Source organism: Chionomys nivalis, chromosome 11 (assembly GCF_950005125.1).
Source record: "Chionomys nivalis chromosome 11, mChiNiv1.1, whole genome shotgun sequence".
In the NCBI taxonomy this organism is placed as follows: domain Eukaryota; kingdom Metazoa; phylum Chordata; class Mammalia; order Rodentia; family Cricetidae; genus Chionomys; species Chionomys nivalis.
In genome coordinates this window covers 14,928,622-14,951,783 of record NC_080096.1, presented here as the reverse complement: position 1 = coordinate 14,951,783, position 23,162 = coordinate 14,928,622, and the positions used below count along the sequence as shown (strand labels likewise).

At 50.7% G+C, this 23,162-nt stretch overlaps 1 protein-coding gene across 2 annotated transcripts in view; it reads right to left on the bottom strand.

The window, feature by feature from the left end:
- Alpl (alkaline phosphatase, biomineralization associated) overlaps positions 1–23,162 on the bottom strand; it is a 56,003-nt gene that overhangs the window by 23,424 nt on the left and 9,417 nt on the right. Inside the window, exon 1 of one of the 2 annotated variants that reach the window (XM_057784327.1) lies at positions 21,417–21,493. The exons of the other annotated variant lie outside the window; for it this stretch is intronic. The gene's annotated coding sequence lies outside the window, so the exon portion shown is untranslated. Of the gene's footprint in view, positions 1–21,416; positions 21,494–23,162 lie in introns of those variants that run through there. 2 annotated transcript variants of the gene reach the window in all.

The window sequence follows — 23,162 nt, the reverse complement described above, 5'->3', positions numbered from 1 at the left end:
AGGGCACTGACTGCTCTCGCAAAGGACCTGAATTTGATTCCCAGCACCCACAGGGTAGCTCACAACCATCGGTAACTCCAGTTTCAGGGGCTCCGATGCCCTCTTCTGAACCCTGAGGGCCCCCCCACACACACACACACATACACGATGCACCAGCATACAAACAAAGCACTCACACAGATAAAATTTTAATAGCTATAAAGAAAGCCATCATTGTCTGTGCGGTGTAGATTCTTCCATCATGAACACAGTATCTGTCTCCATCCCTCTGGCACTTTGATCAGCATAGAGAATTTAGACAGGTTTTGTTACATTTACACCTATGCACTTCTCTCATAGGGGAGTGGTTGTATATATCTGCCTTTGTTTCTTTAATGTTACTAAAAAGAAATTCCTTGTTGTTTTACATTTTGACCTTCAATGCCAAACTCATGTAAATTCTAAGCATGCTGTGTGTACACGTGGGGACTCCTTGGCATTATCTTTTTCCTTCCTTCTTTCTTTCTTTCTTTCTTTCTTTCTTTCTTTCTTCCTTTTTTGTTTTTGTTTTTGTTTTTGGAGACAGGGTTTCTCTGTAGCTTTGGAGCCTGTCCTGGAACTAGCTCTTGTAGACCAGGCTGGCCGTGAACTCACAGAGATCTGCCTGCCTCTGCCCCCCAAGGGGATTAAAGGCGTGCGCCACCACTACCTGGCTCCTTGGTATTTTCTAGGTAGATAAGCAGGTAATTTACGAAGAACTTAAGGGCCAGTGGGATGGCTGTATGGGTAAAGGCGCTTGCTGCCAAGCCTGACAACCTGAGTTCGATCCCGGGGACCCATAGGATGGAAGGAGAGAACAGATTCCTGAAAGGTTCCTCTGACCTCCACACACGCCACACATGCATGCACACACTCTTGCTCACATATGCATCTGCACACTCACACATATACAAACTAAATAAAATATTTTTTTTTTAAGTAAAAAGCTTTACTTTCTACTTTCTAGTCACGTGGCTTTTCCCACTCTGTCCCCCTTGCCTTTTTTGTACTGGTCAGTACGTCTGGTGTCAGGAGGAACAGAAAGGGCAAAAATAACCATGTTTTTCCTTGTTTCTGATCTTAGGGTGGAAGAATCCATCTTTCAGCATGGGTGTGGCCTTTGGAGGTGTGAGGTGGAGCGAGGGGATTTTGTGGGGACAGTTCAGGAACTTGGATTGGATGTGATGGGTTGAGGTGTCATTGGGATGAACAGGCAGCTGGAGATGGGTCTGTCAGGACGAGGGCAAACTGTCACCACCTTGAGGAGACTCAGTAAGAGTGTCCGCGAAAGAACCGTGGGGGTTTTCTTCCTCTTTGTCTTCTTTTCTTCCCTCCACCCTCCTCCCCTTCCACCCTCGGTTCTAGACAGAACCCATTCCTCACACACGCTAGGCAACTGCTTCAGCCCCTGAACTCCACTCTAGGTGGGCCCCCAAAACTTTTCTTTAACCTGGTCAAATGATCAAAGTCTTACGGCAAAACGTTACAGAAACCATTATGGAGATCACCATGGCGAATTCCCCGTTAACACTGGCTTAGTACCCAGCAAGCTCTGGTCCATAATAAGGAAGACATGTCGGTAACAACGCCACGTCTACGGCTGTGCTGTATCAGTAGCAAGTTAGCTGTCAAACCTGTAGCACGGACAGAACTTGAGGAAGGATCACAGAAGACCCAACACTGTGGGTGGCGCAGGGAACAGGGATGAAGGAGAAAAGGGAGTGGACGCGGAGTTACAACACTTGTGGCCTGAGAAAGAGAATTCATTCCGCTCTCTGCACCTAGTGTCCCAGACAAAGGACTGAGGAGGCCACTGAAAGGGCTCGGGCAGCCTGCATGGTTAGTCTGAGGGCCCGGAGTCTCTTCCCTCCAGGGTGAAGCTTTGGGAACTGCAGATCCAGACAGTGAAGGTCTTTGCACTTTGAGCCTGAAGCCCACTGTCTGCCCGGGATGCTGAACTCTATTCCCAGGGCCCCACATTAAGAAGGCACAAAGAACTGGAGACCCAGAAAATCCTTCAGCCTCCTGCCTCAGCTCAGACTCCTCCCCCCCCTCCCCCCAGAGGCTTCAGGCAGCTCAGGGTGGGGGACTCTCCTGGGCCCAGTCTGGGGGGGGGGTCCCGGTTGCCTGCCACCCATTGTCCCACAGTCCCCTTCCATTGCCTGGTCTCTCTGCCAGGCTTCCAGCTACGTGATCTGACTCTTTAGGACAGGAGCGCAATGGCTCTGGCTTCGGGGGAGGAAGCAGTTACTTGGCAGGCCAGCGGGAGGCTGAGTGGCTGGGCCCGGGGCCCTGACAATGGCATTCTGAGGCAGTGGCTCCAGAGTTTGGCAGAATGCCAGTCTCCAGTTGGTGTCAATAGAGCCGGGACAATCTGAGAGACCGCGCCGAAGATGCTCATTCCCAGGCACTCTGTTGTCCTGTCTACCTGTGAGCTCGGTCACATTCACCGTGAACTCGCACAGCCTCCCAGCCACAGGTATTCCTGGCCTCCCGTCTCAGTTCAGAAAATTTAAGATCCAACCGGCTAGCTGACAATCACATACACACCCAGGCTGACTCCGCCATCTTCTTCTCCAGGGGACTGTCCTCTTCTGGCCTCAGTTTCCCCAAGACTAGTGTCCACCTTTCTTCTGTCCCACATGAACAGTCACTAGGGACAGAGCACTCAGCAGGGACAGGAGTTAGAATCTCCTACCTGAGTGGCCTGGCCAGGCGACAGGTGAAGAAGCATAGCAGGCTCAGGGCCAGCATGAACAGGAGGAGGCCACCAACTGCGGTGACCACCATGTCCAGGGTGGGTGACAGGAGGGTCATCTTGGAGTGAAGCGAGCCTTTAGATGTGGCTGTCACACAAACCTGCTGACTCTGGAGCCGAGGGTTACCCCTGAGCTAATCTCAGGGGATTAGGCAGGAAGGAGGAGATGGAACCTACAAAGGTCCCATCCCCCACCCCAGGCCTGGGTGAGGTTGTGGGCAGGGCTACCTGATGCTGCTCATTCAGCTTTGTTCCTCCACGCCTGACCCCAGAACATTTGCTGAGCACCTGCTGTATACCCAACTCAGTTCTAGGTTCTAGATAGATTACTGAGCAGCCAGTAAACAAAGCACCTACTATGTGCCGGGCACTTCATAAGATAAAAGTAAAGAAGGGCCAGGGGTGTGGCCCACACGGTAGAGTGCTTGCCTAGTGTGCAGAAAGCTCTGGGCTCCATCCACATCACAGCATAAACCAGGCATGACGGCGCTTGCCTGTCATTTCGGTACTTGGGAAGTGGCAGCAGAAGGGCCAGGAGTTCAAGGCCACCCTCCACTATCGTGTTGGCTAGTGTTAATCGTCAATAGACTTAGAATCCTCTAGAAGGGCCTTTGAGTGTGCCCATGGGAGCTATTATGATTAAACTGAATTTTGAAGATCTGATGGGCACCATTCCCAGACTAGAGTCCTGACCTGGGAAAGAAGAAGAACCAAGCAGCACTGTGTGTTCACCTGATTCCTGATGGTGGATTCTATGCCACACAAAATACATACATAAAAACATAATGAAAAATTTGCATCTGCCTGTCTGCACTCTTGGGGGTTGTGGGCATTCCATGGATGGGTTTAAAGGAGCACTGGGGAAGATGGGCTTTCTGGAGGGGTGGATGTACTCAAGTTGAAAAAGAAAAGGTAGACATGGGGACAGACACCTGTAGTCCCGGCACTCAGGAGGCTAGTGGTGACTCCATGTCCTCCAGCTAGCCACCTTCTGGGCCCCAGGGAGAGCAGAGGTGCAGCTCGGGTCACATCCCTGCCAACTGGAATTTAGAGCACTCCCTGATGCAGAGAGGCTGGGGAAGATGTAGCGGGGACAGGGGCAAGTCATTGGGCAAGGAGGCCCTGCTGCAGGCTGGCTTTAGCTGCAGGGGTTCAAAGGGGACCTGGGACCTGCCTCTCCCCAAAGGCAGGTGTCTGTGATGATCCTCACTGCCCAGGACGTTATTCATTCACAGATGGAATGAATTTCATTCATTCATATTAAGGGCTCAAGAAGAGATGCCTGCTGGTGGGAGTGGGCTGTGGTTAGATCCGAGAGGACCATCTCTAGATGGCGTTAAGCCAGACAATGGGGGATGGGGGGGAGGAGACAGAGCAAGCTTCAGTCTCAGGTCTCCAGGTGCAGGTGCCCCTCCTTGGCAGGAAACCTACACACAGGAGGACAAGATTGAAGGAGGGAACACCAGCCATCCAGGCACACCCCCAGTCTTGGTACAGCTGTATACTGCCCTTCCTGTTCTGGAAAGTTCTCTGAAGTCTACCCAAGTGCTCTGCCTGCAAGCTGCCCTCACCCCAGGCCCAGCCGGGCATCACCTCCTAACACAGCATGAGCGTCTCTGCCCTTGGGCAGTCTGTGGCTGGATAAGCCCGTGCAGCAGCCAGGAGGCAGGCAAGGCCTGCCAGGCCAGTCAATAGTGGGTGTTGGAAGAGGCAGCCTGGCAGCAGGAGGGCAACACTGGGCCAGGCTGCCAGGGTTAGCCTTGTCTCTGCCCCTTAAGCTAGATAACTGAGGTAAGAAGTCTCGCCCCTGCATCAGGTAACTCCCTCGTGGAGTGAGGGTCTGAGAGAGATTCGGGGCTGCCCTGAAGATTCTGGACATTTTACTTGTGGCAGAAGGCTCAACCTGAACTGGGGATAGGCAGGTCTGAAGGTTTGTGGGGCAGAAACAGCTAGGAATGCAGGGAAGTGAGCAGAGAGAATGGGGGAGACAGAAGGGAGCTGGATGGACACATGTGTGTGCAAGCATACACACGCATGCACACACACATACACACACGCACGCGCGCACGCACACACACACACATACACACACACATACACACACACACTCACTCATGAGCCTGCCCGCATGCCTGCTCACCTGAGGCCAGAATGGTCTTTCCTGCCCTAAGTGTTCGAAGCAAAGTTCAGCATCCGGATCGAGGAGGTCACAGATCCCGTTCCCTGGCTTGTCTCATACACACTGGGAAGAAACAACCTCCAGGCAGCGTGAGGCTCTGTCCCCTTGGAGGGGACAGACTATTAAGGGTAGTCTCGGAGGGAAGGTCGCCAGGAGGCCTGGCAGTGAGGAGAGGTGAGAAGAACAGCCAGGAGGATCGGCAGCTAAGAGGCAGGACGCGCAGTATTTCAGTCAGGGACAGTGGCCAAGCAGACAGCAGGTGTCTGACGATAGAGCAGCCTGGAGTGGCCCCAACGGAGTCAAAGCAGGACCTGGCTGTGCCTTCACTCATCCACGTCACCAGCCCAATTTCATAAGTGAGGGCATGGCTATCAGAGCTGGAATCAGAAGGCCCAGGGCATAAGGCTCACTTCACAGTGACACCAGACAACCCTGTGGGCCGCAGCCTGTGGCAGGCAAAGGGCCAGTGGGGGAGGAGATGCAGGCAGGCTGGGAGGGAGGTGAAAGGTCCAGGGCACCACTTTATAGGTACACAGCCTTCCTCCCTCCCTCAGGCCCGTGAGTCTGGAGGCTGAGCAGGGAAGAGGCTGAAGGCATACAAGCCATGCACCCCTGAGGTGTGTTTCAGGCCCCTGCGGCTCCTACCATGCTGTACCCAGCCCTGGCAGCGGAAATCCCTCCATTACCAGGAGATGTGGCAGTCCAGTCCTTCCTTTCACTACCATCAATCACTGATAGGCACAGAGAGGGTCCACGACCTTCCAGAGTCACACAGCACCTTGATGGTTCTTTTTCCCATTGGAGGAGTTTATTTAGAGGAGTGCAAGGCACAGTGCAGACGCTGGTGGTTTGGAACTCTATGTTATGCACACCGCCAGAGGATAATACATCAAACATAGCATTAGAGAACACTCCTCCCTCATCCTGCCCCGAACTTACAGGGTCTGGCTGTGACGCCCTGGCTAGCTCAGAGAGACATACGTAGGCAGTGTGATGGTGAAGGTCTTTAATCCCAGAACTTGGAGGCAGAGGCCAAGTGGATCTCTCCGAGTTCAAAGCTATCCTGGTCTACATATCAAGTTCCAGGCTAGCCAGGGCTAGTTTTGCCTCTATTGACTCATTTAATCCACAGTAACCTGCAAGTTAAACACTACAGTTTTTCCCATTCTACAGATGGGAAAACAAGAGCCCAGAGAGGTTAAGCAGCTTTCCCATAGTCGAACAGCAAGTGACCACGTCAGAATTCAGCCTTCCGTGTGGGTGTCTTTCTGCTTTGGGGAGGCCTCTTGGGGTCTGAGCATTAATTCCTGCAACAGCACCCTGCCTGACTGGAAATGAGCCACGCTACTCGCTCTGCGCAATACATACGCAACAGGGACCGGACACCTGGTGATTCATGACTCAGAACGCACTCTTCCCAAATCTCATTTTGGCATGCTTGCCTCGGACTCCTGGGGGGAGGGGTTCCCCTGGCCGAGGGGTTCCCCTGGCCCCAGAGAGAGATGAGGTTACCTGCCTGAGGTGACATGTTGAGAAAGGCCTAGAGTCACTCCCGGGACAGGCTGGGTCCAGGTCCCTGTCCCAACACCCATGGCTGGCCGGACTGTGGAAATCCCGTGGGACTTGGGCAGGATGTGATCCTGGGTACACCCTACCTCTCCCACAATCCCCGGCTTCAGATCATCCCCCTAGAACCACGGGAGTCAACAGTTCCCACACTCAGACACCCTTTCCACCCCCAGCTCTGTCCTGGCTGCGTTCCCTCTGGGAGGACCTGGTTAGCACCCTAGACACGAGGCTTCGGACTGTGTGGAGACTAACCTTGAACTTGTGACGTGCTGGGTGGGCCTGACACAGGGAACACGCAGAAGCTGGAGGTTGGCAGCTGGGCCCCCACAGCATCCTCTCCGCTTTCCGATGAGCCTGAGACTGCTGTTAGGCTCCCAGCAACCGGGGCGTCAGAGGCTCTCAGCTGTGGGGGCCAGAAGGGCAGGAACATTGATCTGTGGTGCGCTAACCAAGGCAGGTGTGGTGCCTCAGGTCTGTCATCTCCGTACTTGGATGGTGGGAGCAGGAAGAGGCAGCCTGGGCTACATGAGCACCTAACTCAAAGAATTAAACCCATGGTGGGGGGCGGGGTCAGGCTGTGATCACACTGACCCCTCTTGCCCCTGTAGGAATGGGGATTCAACAGGATAAGGGGCAATGAGGAAAAACACTGTCACCTATCGTGATAGGAAGCCATCAAGGAAGCCAGCACAGTTCTGACTGGTGGATGCTGTCTTTGCTCCCCAGGCACAGAGGAGTGAAGCAAGTTGGTCAAGGTCACACAGCAATAATAATCAGAGGAGTGGGGGGGAGGGGGATGGGGGGTGGCGCACACCTTTAATCCCAGCACTCGGGAGGCAGAGGCAGGCGGATCTCTGTGAGTTCGAGGCCAGCCTGGACAACAAGAGCTAGTTCCAGGACAGGAACCAAAAGCTACAGAGAAGCCCTGTCTCAAAAAATCCAAAATAATAATAATAATAATAATCAGAGGAGAAAGTCTTCACAGGGCACCTACTGTGTGCTTGGAGCTTTCTGTGTAATCTCTCCAGGACCAGTGCAGGCAGAACTCTCAGGTCCACCAGTGGAGAAAACTCGTGAGAGTGCTGGGAGGCAGCCGGGCCTGTGGACCCCTCACGCAATGCCTTTGGCACCCCAGCATCTAACAGAACCGTCTCCACATGGACTGGGGCTGTGACATGGGACTCTACGTCGGCAGAGTCTCCTGGCTTAGCCTGGGCTGGAGGACTGGCAGGAAGCCATGTCATCTCAGGCCACTCCGGCTCTCATCCAGCTCCTCCTGTCTTGACTGTGACCTGCCTCCTGGGGGCACTATCGCACATAAGGGTCGGCTAGTGTCCCCGGCCTTCCCTCTCTCCCTGGTCACCATTCTGAGAGAAAGTGAGCCCGCGGAGACCTCCCATCCCCAGCACAGGAGCACTTTGGTGTTCTCTGCTGCCCCCACAGTGACTTGCTGTCCTATCTGGCTACTCTGAATCCGTTCCCCTTCCTAACGACAGCGAAGGCCACCCCCTTCAGCTGTTGTGACTGGCAGATGCTGGGATCTTCTCCACCTGGATGGCACGGTGCTGGGAGTGTGGAGTGGGGAACCCCGAAAGGGGAACAATGGCCGGGAGGGTGGACTAGAAACCTACGGAGAAACTCACGAGACGGACAGTGGCGTCCAGGCCCTGGATGCAGGCATGCCTGAAGCTCACCTCTGAATGGGAGCCAGTTCATTCTCCCACTGTTTGCTTTGGCTTTTCCCGTTGCCTGGAGCCCAGACTCTGCCCTCAGAAATCCAGTCCAGAGGGTTTTCCTCAGCTCCCCACATGATAAACAATCACATCTGCTCGTTCACGCTCAGCTGGCTATTTCCACCAAAGGGAAGAGAGACGGGACAAACAAGCTAAAGGTGGTTGGACACAGGAGCATGAGCCACACACGTGTGGAATCCAGGACTGTGCACGGTGATGCGTGTCTGTAATCCCAGTACTCCAGAGGCAAACGCAGGAGGACTGCTGAAGTTCAAGGCTAGCCTGAGCTACAAAGCAAGTTCTAGGCCAGCCAGGGCTAGATAGTGAGACCCTGCCACAGAAGAAAAGAAGGGAGGGAGGAAGGGAGGAGGGAAAGGGAGGCGAGGAGAATTAAAGGGGATTTCTGGGCAGGACTGCCCAGCATGGCCACAGGCACACACACTCCCACATGGGTTGTGCTAGGTCCAAAGGCCAGGATCAGTCAGCCCCCAGGAAGTAGCTAATACAGAACTGTGTAACACCCATCTCGGGAGGAGAGAGGTACAGAGGGGTGACGTGACTCACCCAAGATCCCTGAGCAGAAGAGGGGGCAGAACCAGCCACTTGCCAGATGTGCCTGGCCCCAAGCCTGGGGCCTTTGCCCCTGGTCACTGGGTAGCAGGAGTGGGGCTGGGCCATAGCTCCTCGGAGGCTGTTTGTTCTGCCTGACAGCCTTCAAAGCAGTTTAAAAAGTTAAAAGAAACAGAACCGCACAGTGTCCTGGGATCCTTGCTTGCCCCAGTGCCCAGGGACTTCAGCAATGCTCTCCCATAGAGAGCGCACTGCTGCCCAGCAGCCTGGCACCTGGGCCTCACACGATTTCCTGGGGAGCCTCTGACCACTCCTGAGGCCCAGCTGATGTGGATCTCACACCTCCTGTGCCTCCACATTGTGCTCAAACAATGGTCCCCAGGCTGCTGTTTACTTAGCAGCTACTGCCCACCAGGGGCCAACAGAATTCGTCAAACCCCTGTCAATGGTAAGGCAATGGAAAAGGAAATGAACCCTGCCAAGGGTAAGATAGGTTAGTGTGCAGGAAGACACAGGGAGGAAGGGAGTGAGGGAGGGAGTGAGGAAAGAAGAGAGAGAGAGAGAGAGAGAGAGAGAGAGAGAGAGAGAGAGAGAGGCTGGGCTCACCAGAACCCATCTCCAGGGCTCTATAGTAGTATGAGAGACTGCATACATCCGGCAGAAGATAAGAAGGCTCTAGACTATCAAAGCCATCTGCACACATGTGGGGTGGTGACTCCCAATGGGTTTCCCCCACTAGGCTCATCTGGTAGACCCGGATTCTCTGGTCTTCCCAGTACTCATCCGGCTGATGGTCAAGCCCCATGCTGTACCCCCCATCCTGCTGATGGTCAAGCCCCATGCTGTACCCATTCCACCACACACATGCAATGCAGCAGGCCACGTCTGCTCAAAGCCTCAGTCAATAGGATGCGTGTGGAAAGAGTTTTCCAGAGGAGCTATTGTTGACTTATTTTTGCAGTTTTGGGATGAAACGCAGGACCTAGCCCATGATAGGCAAACACTATCACTGAGCTATAGAGCTATACACCTGTACTTTGAGGTAGGTACTCATAGGGTCATCCTCATTTTAGGGTACACAGAGAGGTGAAGGGACCTGTCTAGGGGCACACAGCATAGGAGCAGCGGAGCTAGGATTGAGTCTAAACTGTTCAGTGTTCAAGCAGTTTGCTGTCATGCTGGGGTGACTCAGCTGACGTTTAAGGAGTTACTCGACACAAAGCACAGGCCTACAAGGGGACAGCCACAGGCTTTTGGGGCTTTTCCTCAGGAGGCTGAAGTTCAAAGAGGTTACATGACCTTCGCAAAGTTACACAGCCAGAGCCTGAATTCTTAATTCTCCTGGCTTGGCGCTCGAATTACAGATGTGAACCACTGTACTTGCCTCTCATTCTGGTTTAATTTGCTCGTGTTTTTCTTTTCTGTTGTTGCTTTGTTTGTAATGTTTCTAATGTTTAAAAAGTGCAGACCAGAGGCGCAGCTCAGTAGTGGAGTACCGGGTTCCGTCTGGTACAGCAAAAATTAATTAATTAAATAAAGGCGCAGGTCCGTCTCTTCTAGACCGAGCTAGAGTCTAGGGCTGGTGGCTCCAGTGTCTTTGTGACGCTGCTTTGGAGCTCGGGTCACCGTGCTTCGGGTGTGGTGGGGCAGGCCAGGGCCTGCACGCCTTGATCAGAAATGAACAGAAGGGGACTGGCGATGTAGCTCAGTTGGCAGAGCGCTTGCCTGGCACGTAGGAGGCTCTGAGCTGGATCTCCAGCACCACAGAAACAGGGCACAGTGGTGCGTGGCTGTAACCCCAGCACTCAGAAAAATCACAAGTTCTAGGTCAGCCTCGGCTATAGAGTGAGCTGAGTAGTGAGATCAGATTGGGCTACATAAGACTGTTTAAGAAAGGAAAAGAAGGAAGGAAGGAGAGGAGGGGGGGAGGGAGGGAAGGAAGGAGGATAAACAAAAAAACAAGTATCAGAAGTGGTTCTCGCATTCCACTCCGAAGTCGACTCCAGATAACGTGGAGCAAATGTGACTGCCCAGCTGACGGAAGAAACGGAAACCCCCAGCAGCCAGAGCTGGGCTTGCATGTGCCCAGAGTGGGGAAAAGGCTGTTTGAAAGCCAGATTGAGTTCTCTGCTTTCCTTGTGCACCTGGACATGCACCTACCATCCCTGGACCACCACAGCTGGCAGCCTGGGTTAGAAACGGGCAGCCTGGACAACATTAAAGACGTGCAGGGTCACAGGAAAGAGAAAGGGACCCCCACACACAGTCACTCTACACATGCCCGACTGCACCACGGCATACTTTGACCTGAGTGGATGGACCATTTCCTCCAGACTCCTTCCTGGGGAGAGAAGGCGAGGCTCAGGCCTGAGGTATCATCTGCCTGCAGAGGGAACAGACCAGACCAAACCCAAACAGCAAGCTAGCCTGTGGTCCAGGTCTCTAGCGTGGTCTGTCCTTTTCTTGAGGCTGAAGACAAGAGTTAAGCCTACTCCCTCCCCCCAAAACACAGTATCCACAAACGAGGTGAACCCTGTAATGTACCCCCAGCTAAAGGGCCAGCACTCACAGAGCACAGTGACGTTGAAAGACAGACACAGTCATCAGAGACAGCATAGGAATCAGCTGTGTGGGGACAGAGGTCTCCAAATGAGCACTGGGAAGTTGGGAAGGGAAGTCACAGGAGCAACAGGAATCTTAGCAACACAAAACAAGACTGAAAATGCTAAAACAAAACAACTAAACCAACCAAACCCTGGAAGGAACAGTCTGCACAGGCGACTCATTGAAACAAAACACATAAGAGATTAAAAAAAAAAAAAAAAGTAAGAGAGGTCCAGGCAGGAGCCAGGGTATTTCCGGGGGACAAGACTGACTTCTGGGAGCAAGTGGAGCAAAATGGGGACCAGTGAGATGGCTCAGGTGAAAGCCAGCTTGATTCGTGTGAGTAACTCAGCAACGTAACTGTAAGAGAACCATTAAACCTCTGGGAAAATCATAAAAGCGTATTATTGTGCTTTCATAAGGGAAAAACAAATGGTCAACTGGACTTAAGTAAAAATTTTCAATGTCCTTTCTTTAAGAGATATTTTATCGGGGTGGTGGTGGTGCACACCTTTAATCCCAGCACTCGGAAGGAAGAGGCTGGTGGATCTCTGGGAATTCGAGGCCAGCCTGGTATACAGGGTGAGTTCCAGGACAGCCAGGACTGTTTCACAGAAAAACCTTGTCTAAAAAACCAAAAAGAAAGAAAGAAAAGAAAAAAGAAAGGGCCGGGCGGTGGTGGCGCACACCTTAATCCCAGCACTCAGGAGGCAGAGGCAGGCGGATCTCTGTGAGTTCAAGGCCAGCCTGGTCTACAAGAGCTAGTTCCAGGACAGGCACCAAAGCTACAAAAAAACCCTGTTTCGAAAAACCAAGAAAAAAAAAAAAAGAAAAGAAAAAAAGAGAAAGAAAAAGAAAAGAAAGATAGATATTTTAGAGGGCAGGTAAGATGGTGCAACAGGTAACACCCCACATTCCCCACCGAGTCTGCTGTTTGATCATGGGGACCCCACATGATGGAAGCACAGGCCCACCTCCCCCAAAGTTGTTCTCTGATCTCCATGTAGGTGCTACAGCTCATATGTGCATGCACGCATACTAAATAAAAAGTAGTTTAAAACTATTTAAAGAGACCGGGCGGTGATGGCGCACACCTTTAATCCCAGCACTTGAGAGGCAGAGGCAGGCAGATCTTTGTGAGTACGAGGCCAACCTGGTCTACAGGAGCTAGTTCCAGGACAGGCTCCAAAGCTACAGAGAAACCCTGTCTCGAAAAACAAAACAAAACAAAAACTATTTAAAGATACTTAAGAAAGCAATAGATAAAGTGCAAAATCGGATTAAATGTTGACATCAGCTATGTCTGAAGGGGGCTGCTAGTTAGTCAAAAAAGGACTCCCCAAGACTGATAATAAAATGCACAACCTTGACAGCATTAGCACTGAGCCGAGGGAAGGAGATCCACTCACACCAATGAGAAGGCCTAAGACCAAACCAGAAAGACCAGGAGAGCAGATATCACAGGCCTGCGATCTCAGCACTCAGAAGTAGAGGTCAGAGAATTGGGAGTTCAATAACCAGCCTCAGCTACATGGAGGCTAGCCTTCTCTACAGGAGACTCTGTCTCCATCAATCAGTAAGTTAATAAGACTGGGTGTGGTCCCAGCACCCAGGAGACCGAGACTGGATGATCTCTTATGAGTTTGAGGCCGGCCTGGTCTTCCTGGTCTTCATACTGAGTTCTAGGCCAAGCAGGGCTACATAGTAAGACCCTTGCCTTAAAATAAATAAATAAATGATATAAAAGTAAAACAGGATAAACAGATTAGAAAAACCAATCATGGGGCTGGAGAGATGGCTGAGAGGGTAAGACCACTGATTGTTCTTCCAGAGGTCCTGAGTTCAATTCCCAGCAACCACATGGTGACTCACAACCATCTGTAAAGAAATCTGGTGTCCTCTTCTGGCCTGCAGGCACACATGCAGACAGAACACTGTAAACAAAAATAAATCTTTAAAAAACAAAAAAGAAAAAAGAAAAACCAATCATTAACAAGAACATAGAAAAACTTAGAATTATTACATCTTAGTCACAAGAGCATCCAATAGCCCTGTAACCTTTTTTAGACTTCTCTGGAAGTCTCTGTGTAGACTAGGTGGACCTTAAACTTGTAGAGTTATTCCTGCTTGTCTCCTGACTGCTGGGATTACACATGTGTACCACCACAGCTAGCACCATCATGTATGTGTGTGTGTGTGCACATGCACACACCCTGAGCTCTCTGCATGCTCATGTATGAGTGCACGCACGCACAGAACACGTGTGACAGCCTCGGGTGTTGGTCCTCACCCTCCACCTTGTTCAGGACAGTATACATTGCTACTGTGTACACCAGGCTAGCTGGGGTGTGAGCTTTCAAGGATTCTCGAGCTCTGCCCTCTTATCTCCCTGTAGGAGCGCCGGAGTTACAGATGAACGCTACTGCATATGCATATCATATGGTCAGCAAATCCACCCTAAGTACTAGCTCAAAGAAATGAAAGTCTATCTGCATGAAGATTCCTACAAGAGCATTGAACAGAGGCTGATTTGTAACAGTCCAAACTGGAAGGATGAAGCATCCGATAGCAGAGGAATGATTCAACAATGGCGCATTATTGGTGTATGGACCAACCTCACGACAGAGGAAGGGATTTCTGACCCAACAGGTGAGAACGCATCTTAGAAACATAAGAGTGGCAGAGTTCACGCTTAGCATGTGCAAGGCAGAGAGAGAGAGAGGAGAAAGAGAGAGAGAGAGAGAGAGAGAGAGAGAGAGCTATCATAGTCAAGAGAACTATGAGAAAATGCTAGACCTGTATGTAAATAAATGTCAAAATGTAAATTAAATGCATAAATTCCTAAAACTAGAACTTAGCAAAGCTGAGGTAAGCAGCCGTGGAGAACCTAAATAAAGAAACTGAGACCACAGTGAAATATCTTTCCCAAGGAAAACGCCGGGCAAAGATGACCTCACCAGTAAACACTACCAAATTTCGAGAAACAAATGTTCTTGATTTTACTTGAACTTTTGCAGAAGGAGAGTAAAAAACCACCATCTAGCATGATGCCCATGGTCACCACAACCCTCAAACCCAGAGGGATGGATGATTCTAGACAATATGTCACCGGCGCAAGCCAAATACACAGCAAACCAGCCAGGTCCTCAGCCAGGTCAAGCCTGGGAGCTCAAGTTGAGAGGCTTCATGGGAAAGTCTTTTATATGATGAGTGGCATTAACAGATTAAACAAGAAAAGCCATATAATCATCTCAAAATAATTGTAAAAGCACCTCATGCACTCTAAACACAAATTAAGATTCTTTTAAAAGCTCCCAGTAGGGCCAGGGGTGAAGCTCATTGTAGCTCAGTTGCGAGAGTGCTTACACAGCATGAGAGAGCTCTAGGATCCAAGCCAGCACATCAGTCAGGGCGGGAGTGTCACCTGTGGTCCCAGCGGAGGGACTTGGGAGCAGAGCGCAGGAAGATCAGAATCTTTCGGCTGTCCTGGAACTCACTCTGTAGACCAGGCTGGCCTCTGCCTCCAGACTGCTGGAATTAAAGGCTTGCGCCACCACCACCTGGCTCAGAAGATCAGAATCTTAAGGTCTTGCATAAGGAGTTCAAGACACTTAGTACAACCACTGTATGTATGTGTGTGTGTGTGTGTGTGTGTGTGTGTAGAGGCAGGACAAAGCACAAGTCTTAGGAGTTGGTTCTCTCCTTCCACCATGTGGGTCCCAAGAATTGAACATATGTCTTCAGGCTTGGTGGCAATTGCCTTTACCTACTGAGTCTTCTCATGCCTCCTCAACCTTCCTCTTTTGAGACTGGTCTATCACTAGAACCTGGAATGACTGATTAGGCTAGCCAGCAAGCCCAAGGATCAACATGTCTCCAGCTTCTCAACACTGGGACCACAAGACCCCAAGTCTGTATCACCAAGCCCTACTTTTACACAGGTTTCGGTAATTGAACTCAGGTCCTTATACTTGTGTGGCTGGCCATCTGCCCAGTCCTGTGTTCATCAATATTTCTGAGTGTTCTCTTTCCACATCAGCAAAAGGTGGAGAATCAAAGCCAACAAACACACATAGAGGCTGGGAGTATAGCTCAGGGGCAGAGTGTTTGCAAGCTTGAGATTTTGGATCCCATTCTTAGCACAAGATAAAAACAATATATGATATATATGTATATAAAATATATATCTATTTATATTGTGGAATAGTTATCCACAGGAGGTATTATACAGCAGGGAAGAAGCGAGTTACACAATACATGCAAAAATATGGCTGAGCTTCAGCGATAGAAGACTGACAGTGAGAATTTCTATACAGCGTGAAGGCCTTTCATAAGGTCAACTATGTATTTTGCACATGCATACTACATAGACATATGGTTGTAAATACTAATCTCAAAGGTAAAGGGGAGCATGGGAGAAAGCTCAACCAGTAAGGTGCCCGCTGCACAGCATGAGGACATGAGCTCAGATCCCCAGAATCTTCTCGAGAACGAACCAACTAACAACACAGGGAGTTGTGGTGGGTGCCTGCATCCCTAGCGGAGAGGGTCCAGAGACCGGAACACTCCCGCAGCTCACCAGTCAGCCAGCCTATGAGCTGTAGGTCCAGTGAGAGACCTCCTGCAAAGAGTAAAGGTGGAGAGAAATTGATGAAGACACCTAAGGCTAACCTGACCACAACATGAATGCACACACATGTGCACATACCCGCATGCATGCATACACTCACACTAACTAGTATATACACACACCACACATATGTATAAAAGTGGGTGAGGGGTGACAAGTCATATACATGTTGTCTATCTACTACATATGTACAATATTAATACTAATAAATAACAATAGGCTGGGCATGGTGGTACATGCTTTTAATCCTAGCACATGAAGGCAGTAAGACTCTCTGTGTAAATAAATAAATAGGTACAAATGGTGAAAGAACAAGAGAGCTGGATGTTGTGGCGCACACTTGCAATCCCAACGTAGAGAGGTGAAGGCAGAAGGGTCAGGAGTTCAAGGTCATCCTCTGCTGCACAGTGAGTTGGAGGCTAGCCTGGGCTATATGAAACACTGTCTCAAGAACTGGAGCTAGCTCAGCAGTCCACAGTTAAGACTAATTAAAACGAGAGAGAGAGAGAGAGAGAGAGAGAGAGAGAGAGAGAGAGAGAGAGAGAGAGAGAGAAATTGAGATTGAAGTTTTACAGAGAATTTGGGCTTTTATTAAAGAGATTGGATTTTTTTAAATATTTATTTATTCATTTATTTATTTATTATGTATACAATATTCTGTCTGTGTGTATGTCTGCAGGCCAGAAGGGGGCACCAGACCTCATTACAGATGGTTGTGAGCCACCATGTGGTTGCTGGGAATTGAACTCAGAACCTTTGGAAGAGCAGGCAATGCTCTTAACCACTGAGCCATCTCTCCAGCCCCCGAGATTGGATATTTTTAAAGACACAACTGTTAAGGCTGTGAGTTTGAAAGGCTGTGGGACTTTTTAAATCTGTAAAATGTTTTATATTGTGATGTTTTTACTAGTGTGTGACTTTGGTATGGACAAGAAAGAAAGGGGTGCGGCTCAACAATGGTGTGTTTTTGCGTGTCAAGTAGACAAGAGGTCAGCTGTCCTGGCTGGTTTTATGTCAACTTGACACAAGCTAGAGTCATCAGAGAGGAGGGAGCCCCAACTGAAAAAAACAAAAACAAAAAAGGCCTCCATAAGGTCAGTCTGTAGAGCATTTTCTTAATTAGTGATTGATTGGGGCAGGTTCAGCCCATTATGGGTGGTACCATCCCTGGGCTGGTGGTGCTGGGCTCTAGAGAGTAGGTTGAGCAAGCACAAGGAGCAAGCCAATAGGCGGCACTCTCCTGGACTCTGTGTCAGCTCCTGCCTCCAGGTTCCTTTGTTTGACTTTCTGTCCTGACTTCCTTTGATGATGAACAGCGATATGGGGGTGTAAACCACACAAACCCTTTCCTCCCAGGGCCACCTTGGTCACGGGGTTTCATCACAGCAGTAGAAACCCTGACTAAGACAGGGGGTCTCTGAATTTATCAACATAAGCAACAAAACAAGGCTCCAGTTACGGAGCAATGGGAAGGTTGCTTGGAGACAGGTAGGCCATTAAACAACAAATAGATCCCCCCACTCCATAAAAACAAAATAAAGCCGGGCGGTGGTGGCGAACGCCTCTAATCCCAGCACTCGGGAGGCAGAGGCAGGCGGATCTCTGTGAGTTTGAGGCCAGCCTGGTCTACAAGAGCTAGTTCCAGGACAGACTGTCGGCTCTCAGCAAGCATCCATGCCATGCCAGACAGGCAGACATAAGAAGGACCTGCTACTCACCCTGGCTCAGAGAGGCCCAATCAATCTTAGGAATTAAAAACCATGTTGTTCTCACTGTCTCTGAGGCTCTGTAGATTCACCATTCGGAACCCAGGTCAGGTCACTAAATCCCCTAGGCCAAGAAAAGCTTCACCCTCCACCTGTCAAACAAGGCAAGGACAGGACTTCCTGTAAATGATTAGTAAGCAGCTGGTTAGACCCAAAGAAGAGGTGTGGGGGGACAGAGGAGGGAGCCTAGTCTCTGTCCCTGGGCTTTGCAGTTCCATCTGTACCTGAAGGGGGCAGCAGCGAGGCACCAAAGCCATTCCATTGTGAAGGGGCCACCAAGAAACAGGCCACTCAGCTCTGCATTCTCCTGGCATCCATGGGGTCAAAGGCCACACGCCCCAGGTCCTACTCATCTTTCTGACATCACCCCAAGCTCCACCCCTCTGACCTATGCCAATTTCTCTTCCTCTAAGTTTTATTTTATTTTCTCCCTTTCTTTTGGTTTGTTTTATTTCTGAGATGTTTTGGAGAAAGGGTCTCAAGTAACCCGGATTAGCCTGGAACTCACTGGGTAGCTGAGGATGACCTTGAACTTCTGGCCTTCTGGTTTTCACCCCCCAAAACCGGGATTATAGGCATATATTACCACTATGCCCGGTTTATTCTCTTCTTTACTGTTTCAGGTCTGCCCTTGACCTCCTAGAACACTCTTTGTAGAGGTCTTTGTGTGACCCCCTTTCTCTTAGCCTCCAGCTTAAAGGCCACCACCTCCAGAGACCCCAGCCCTGGAGCCCCTTGACCCTCCATAAGGCCGTTCCTCATCATCGTCGTTCATATTGGAGATAAACTTTAACTTCTGCTGACTTTTCCCAGGTGATCGAGTTTGGGCAGGGTCAGGCACTGCTGTAGTTCCTAAACCAGACCTGTCTATAGGATGAAAGCCACCTTCCCTGGTAGCCCTTCCTGTTCATTCTGCCACCGGCTAGTTAGGTAGCCTATCTTGTACTTCCTCCAACCCAAGGCACTAGTTTTGTGTAGGTTGTTGAAGCTGATCAGCTCCCCTCCCCAAGGAGGAACGTTTGCTGGGAACTGATGTACCAAGGCCCTGCAGGCAGCGGACTAAAGACCAATCTGTTGAAAGGCTGAGGATGTGGCTCAGCGGACAGTACTCACCTAGAGTACACGAGGTCCTACATGCCACCTGCCGCCCCGCATAAACCGGGTGTGGTGGTGCACACCTCAGGAGAATCAGGAGTTCAAGGTCATGGTCAGCTACATCAGGAGTTTGAGGCCAGTCTATGTTACAAATCCTGCCTCAAAAACTAAAAGCAGGGACTGGAGAGATGGCTCATTGGTTAAGAGTACTGGCTGTTCTTCCAAAGAATCCAGGTTCAATTCCCATCACCCACATAGTAGCCCACAACCCATCTCCAGTTCCAGGGGAATCCAGCACCCTCTTCCAGCCTCTGTGGGCACCAGTCAGATAAGTGCTACACAGACACACATGTAGGCAAGACACCACACATATAAAACTATACAATCAAATTTAAAAATAAATAAGTAGGGGCTGGAGAGATGGCTCAGTGGTTAAGAGCCTTGACTGCTTTACCAGAGGACCTGGGTTCAATTCCCAGCATCCACATGGCAGCTCAAACTGTCTGAAACTCCAGTTCCAGGGGTATAGAACTAGACATAGCTCTAATATGCCTCACACAGACATGCATGCAGGCAAAACACCAAGGCACATAAAATACAAATAAATTTTAAAAAATAAATAAGTAAAATAATACGTAGAAATAAATGTTTGTTGAATAGCTAAATGGAGGTCCTCTTGCATCCTTCTATCTCCTCCTCTTCCTGGCTCTTTTCTCTCTTCTCTTCATTCACAGGTACCAGAAAACTGGCACCCTCCGAGGAGCCATTGAAATGCCACCCCAGCAGGGATTTCTTGGGACAAGGGTGCCTTGATTCCTTTACCTGGAACCACTCCAGGCAGAGAGAGGCAAAGCTCTACCTACCAGGGATGCCTTTATCCCTGGTGGCATCTGGTCCTAGGCTGCCACAGCCATTGGGATGGGCATTCTCCCTGGAGTCTACCCTGGGCAGCTGGAATGTGCCACAGGACACGGAGGCTGGCAGAGGTCTGCACTGTGAGCCCTGCCTGGCCAAGAGCCATAGGGAAGCACTTGGTTATTCAGCCGGGGTAGCTGCCCAGGGGGAAAGGGTGCACTTCCCCCACCACAGGGAAGCAGGACAACCAGGCAGGCCTGGCACAGCCTGGGAGCCCATGGCGAAGGAGGAAACTGGAGAGCAAAACTCTTGCATAAGTTACTGCAGGGAGATTCCCGCGGCCCAGGAAGACTCTGGAAGCAAGGGATTGAAATCCTGCAGAATCAGGCCCAAGGCCAGAGCCCCAACTGGTGGCTGGCAGCTGGGCCAGTTCCACCACTAGGACTCCCGAGCTAGCAGTGGCCTCCCCCTGACCTGGAGACTCCAGGGATCAGGGACAACAGATAAACCCTTCACGTCAGCTCTGGGGCAGGGGCAGTTCAGTGACTTCCTGGGGTGCTCTGTCATCTAATCCTGGTGTTTGCTCAACTCCTGCCAGCCCCCCAAGTCTGGCTCCAGAAGCAACTGGTTCAAGTAGTTAGGCATATCCAGCCTACAAAGATTTCTCCAGCAACTGAGGCCCAGTCCAGAATCTGGAGCCAAGTTGCTGGCGTTCAATGTTGGATTAACCTTTGATGAACTATGTGACCTGGGATGCATCCCTTCCCTTCTCTGTGCACCTTCACCTTGGAGGAAAAGGACTCCAGAACCTACTTCTTAGAGACATTTGAAGCGAATGAGACAGGAGGGGTAACAAGTCCTCTTCCCAGCCTGTGCTGTGTGGAGCTTTAGTAAATGACAGCTCCCCATAGTCACATTAATAAACAGACTAAGAAGAGCCAGGATGGGAACTCGGCACCAACTATTCCAGAGGGAGACAGAGCTTCACTCCCCAAAGTCAAGCCCAGACTGGTATAAACCAACCCAGAAACCAGAGAACAAAGAGTCCAGGATCTGGGTTTGAATCTCAGCACCACCACTAGCCAGTTCTGTAGTCCTGGGCACTTCAGGGTTCCTGTTTCTGTGTGACACACATTGCATGGCTCCCCACCCACCTTGAAACTCTGAGACCTTCCTTCCCCAGCTTAGAGACATACATGGCAGTCTGCACACTCTCCGCTCTGGGTGGTGCCAGGGAATCCAGGAGCTGACATATTGTGTCTGCCCCAGCTGGGGTGGTGACAGGTCAGTCACCATCCCTAACAATCTCTCTGGACCCAGCCTCCAGGAAAATAAGTGAGAGGCCTCAAGGAAGTGAAGCTTCTGTTTCTTCCCCCACGTATTACACAGAGCCCTGACTAAGCACTTACATGGACCTGCCTGCCTGGGGCCAGCCCAACGAGGTGCCAGGAAGCCAGCAGGAAACATCCCAAATCGTCCAGACAGATGCCACAGCCTAACAGCCAGAGTGCACACTCAGACTGACCAGTCACTCACCATGTATTGGCCAAGTCCCCGTGTGAGCAGAAACAGAGAGAGCAGCAGGCACTCCCCCTCCCCCAGGAAAGGCAATGAAAGGGCCCTAAGTTATGGCACCTACCACAGGTGGGAATGGAGCGGGGTCAGGACCTCTGCCTTTCTCTGCTGAAAGCACTCCTGGTTTGCAGGTGGGTCTCCTTCTAGCAGCTTCTACCTAGGGCACCGCCGCTGCCTACTCCGACGATGGTGGTCACGAGACCCACCATGTGCTCTGCACCGGGCTGGGCGGGTGTTTTCTTGGAGCGGTTTCATGGTCTGGGCAGCAGAAGTACTCTCCTCAGCCCTCCACACTCTCACGTTTGAACTCTTGAATCCGGGGCAGGGTTCTACGTTGGGGGAGATTAAGGGGGTGGGGCGCTCCTATTTTACGCTCCTCGGAGCACCTGCAGCCTTGGGGACAGTCAAACCTTTGGACTGGACAGCAACCGTCTGACCTGGAGAATATGTGCTCAATTTCTCTGAGCCTCGGTTACAAGAAGTAAATGAATAAATGCCTGTGATGGGTTCGGAACAAAGCTGGGCTCGGGTGACCCCATATTTAAGCAAACATGCATTGATATATAAATCAGTAAGCAGACCTAGGGTGGAGTTAGTTACTCGATATATGGAAACTGAGACCCAGGAGTCACACAAGATCACTTTAAAAAAAAAAAAACACTTAATCTCTGTAGGATTTTATTCTTCAAATATTTATTCATCTAACAAGCTTGTCTGAAGTGTCTGCCGTGCACTAGGGAGCGGGGACAGGTGGATTTGAGAAATGATCCCTGGGACGACTTTGTGTTTATTTTACGTTTGTCAAACCAGGATATTGCTTTGTCTCCCAGGTTTGCCTGAACTCTCTAGCCTCCTGCCTCTACGCCCCAGTGGAGAGACAAGGGCTGTGGAGAGCCAGTGTCATGGACGAAGCAAGGAAGACCACAGGGGTGAGGGCAGGTTGGCCAGGGAGAGGCCAGGAGAGGCTCAGGTGGTAAGCTTTTACATGCTGTCAGGCCACAGATCTGGCAGGCTGTGGGAAGTCTGGCAGGTGTGCTCCTGGAGGTGCTGGGCCCTGAGTCCCCTACTGGGCCCTGAACCACATCCGGGTGTCTGCGGCACCGCCCTCCTGGAGCTCACATTCTAGGCCGGGCACCTGTGTGAGATCAGACCTCATGCACCAGGCTCGAGATCTCTGACCAACGTCTAGAAGGCAGTCTGATATTAGCGGGACCACAGGCCAGGAGACCGCCCTGCAGGATGACTGGGCAGGGAAGGGCAGAACTAAAAAAAACAGCTGGGGACACACTCAGGGACGGCCTTTGCTTGAGCTCCTGACTTAAATTTGAGGGTGACTTTTGCCCTCAATCTGACCTTGAACAAGTTGCCTTGCCTCTCTGAACCTCAGTTCCCCCTCTTGCTAAATGAAGACATTACTTTCAGCTATGACTAACCTTTTGACACTGTGACAAGATGTCATCTACAAAATTCACACTCAAGAGCCACATAACAGGGCTGGAGAGATGGCTCAGTGGTTAAGAGCATTGCCTGCTCTTCCAAAGGTCATGAGTTCAATTCCCAGCAACCACATGGTGGGTCACAACCATCTGTAATGAGGTCTGGTGCCCTCTTCTGGTCTGCAGGCATACACACAGACAGAACATTGTATACATAATAAATAAATAAATATTAAAAAAAAAAAAAGAGCCACATAACAGTTACTCCCTCCCACCCCCCAAGACAGACTTTCTCTGTGTTACAGCTCTGGCTGTCCTGGAGCTCGCTTTGTAGACCAGGCTCACTTAGAACTCACAGAGACCCACCTGCCTCT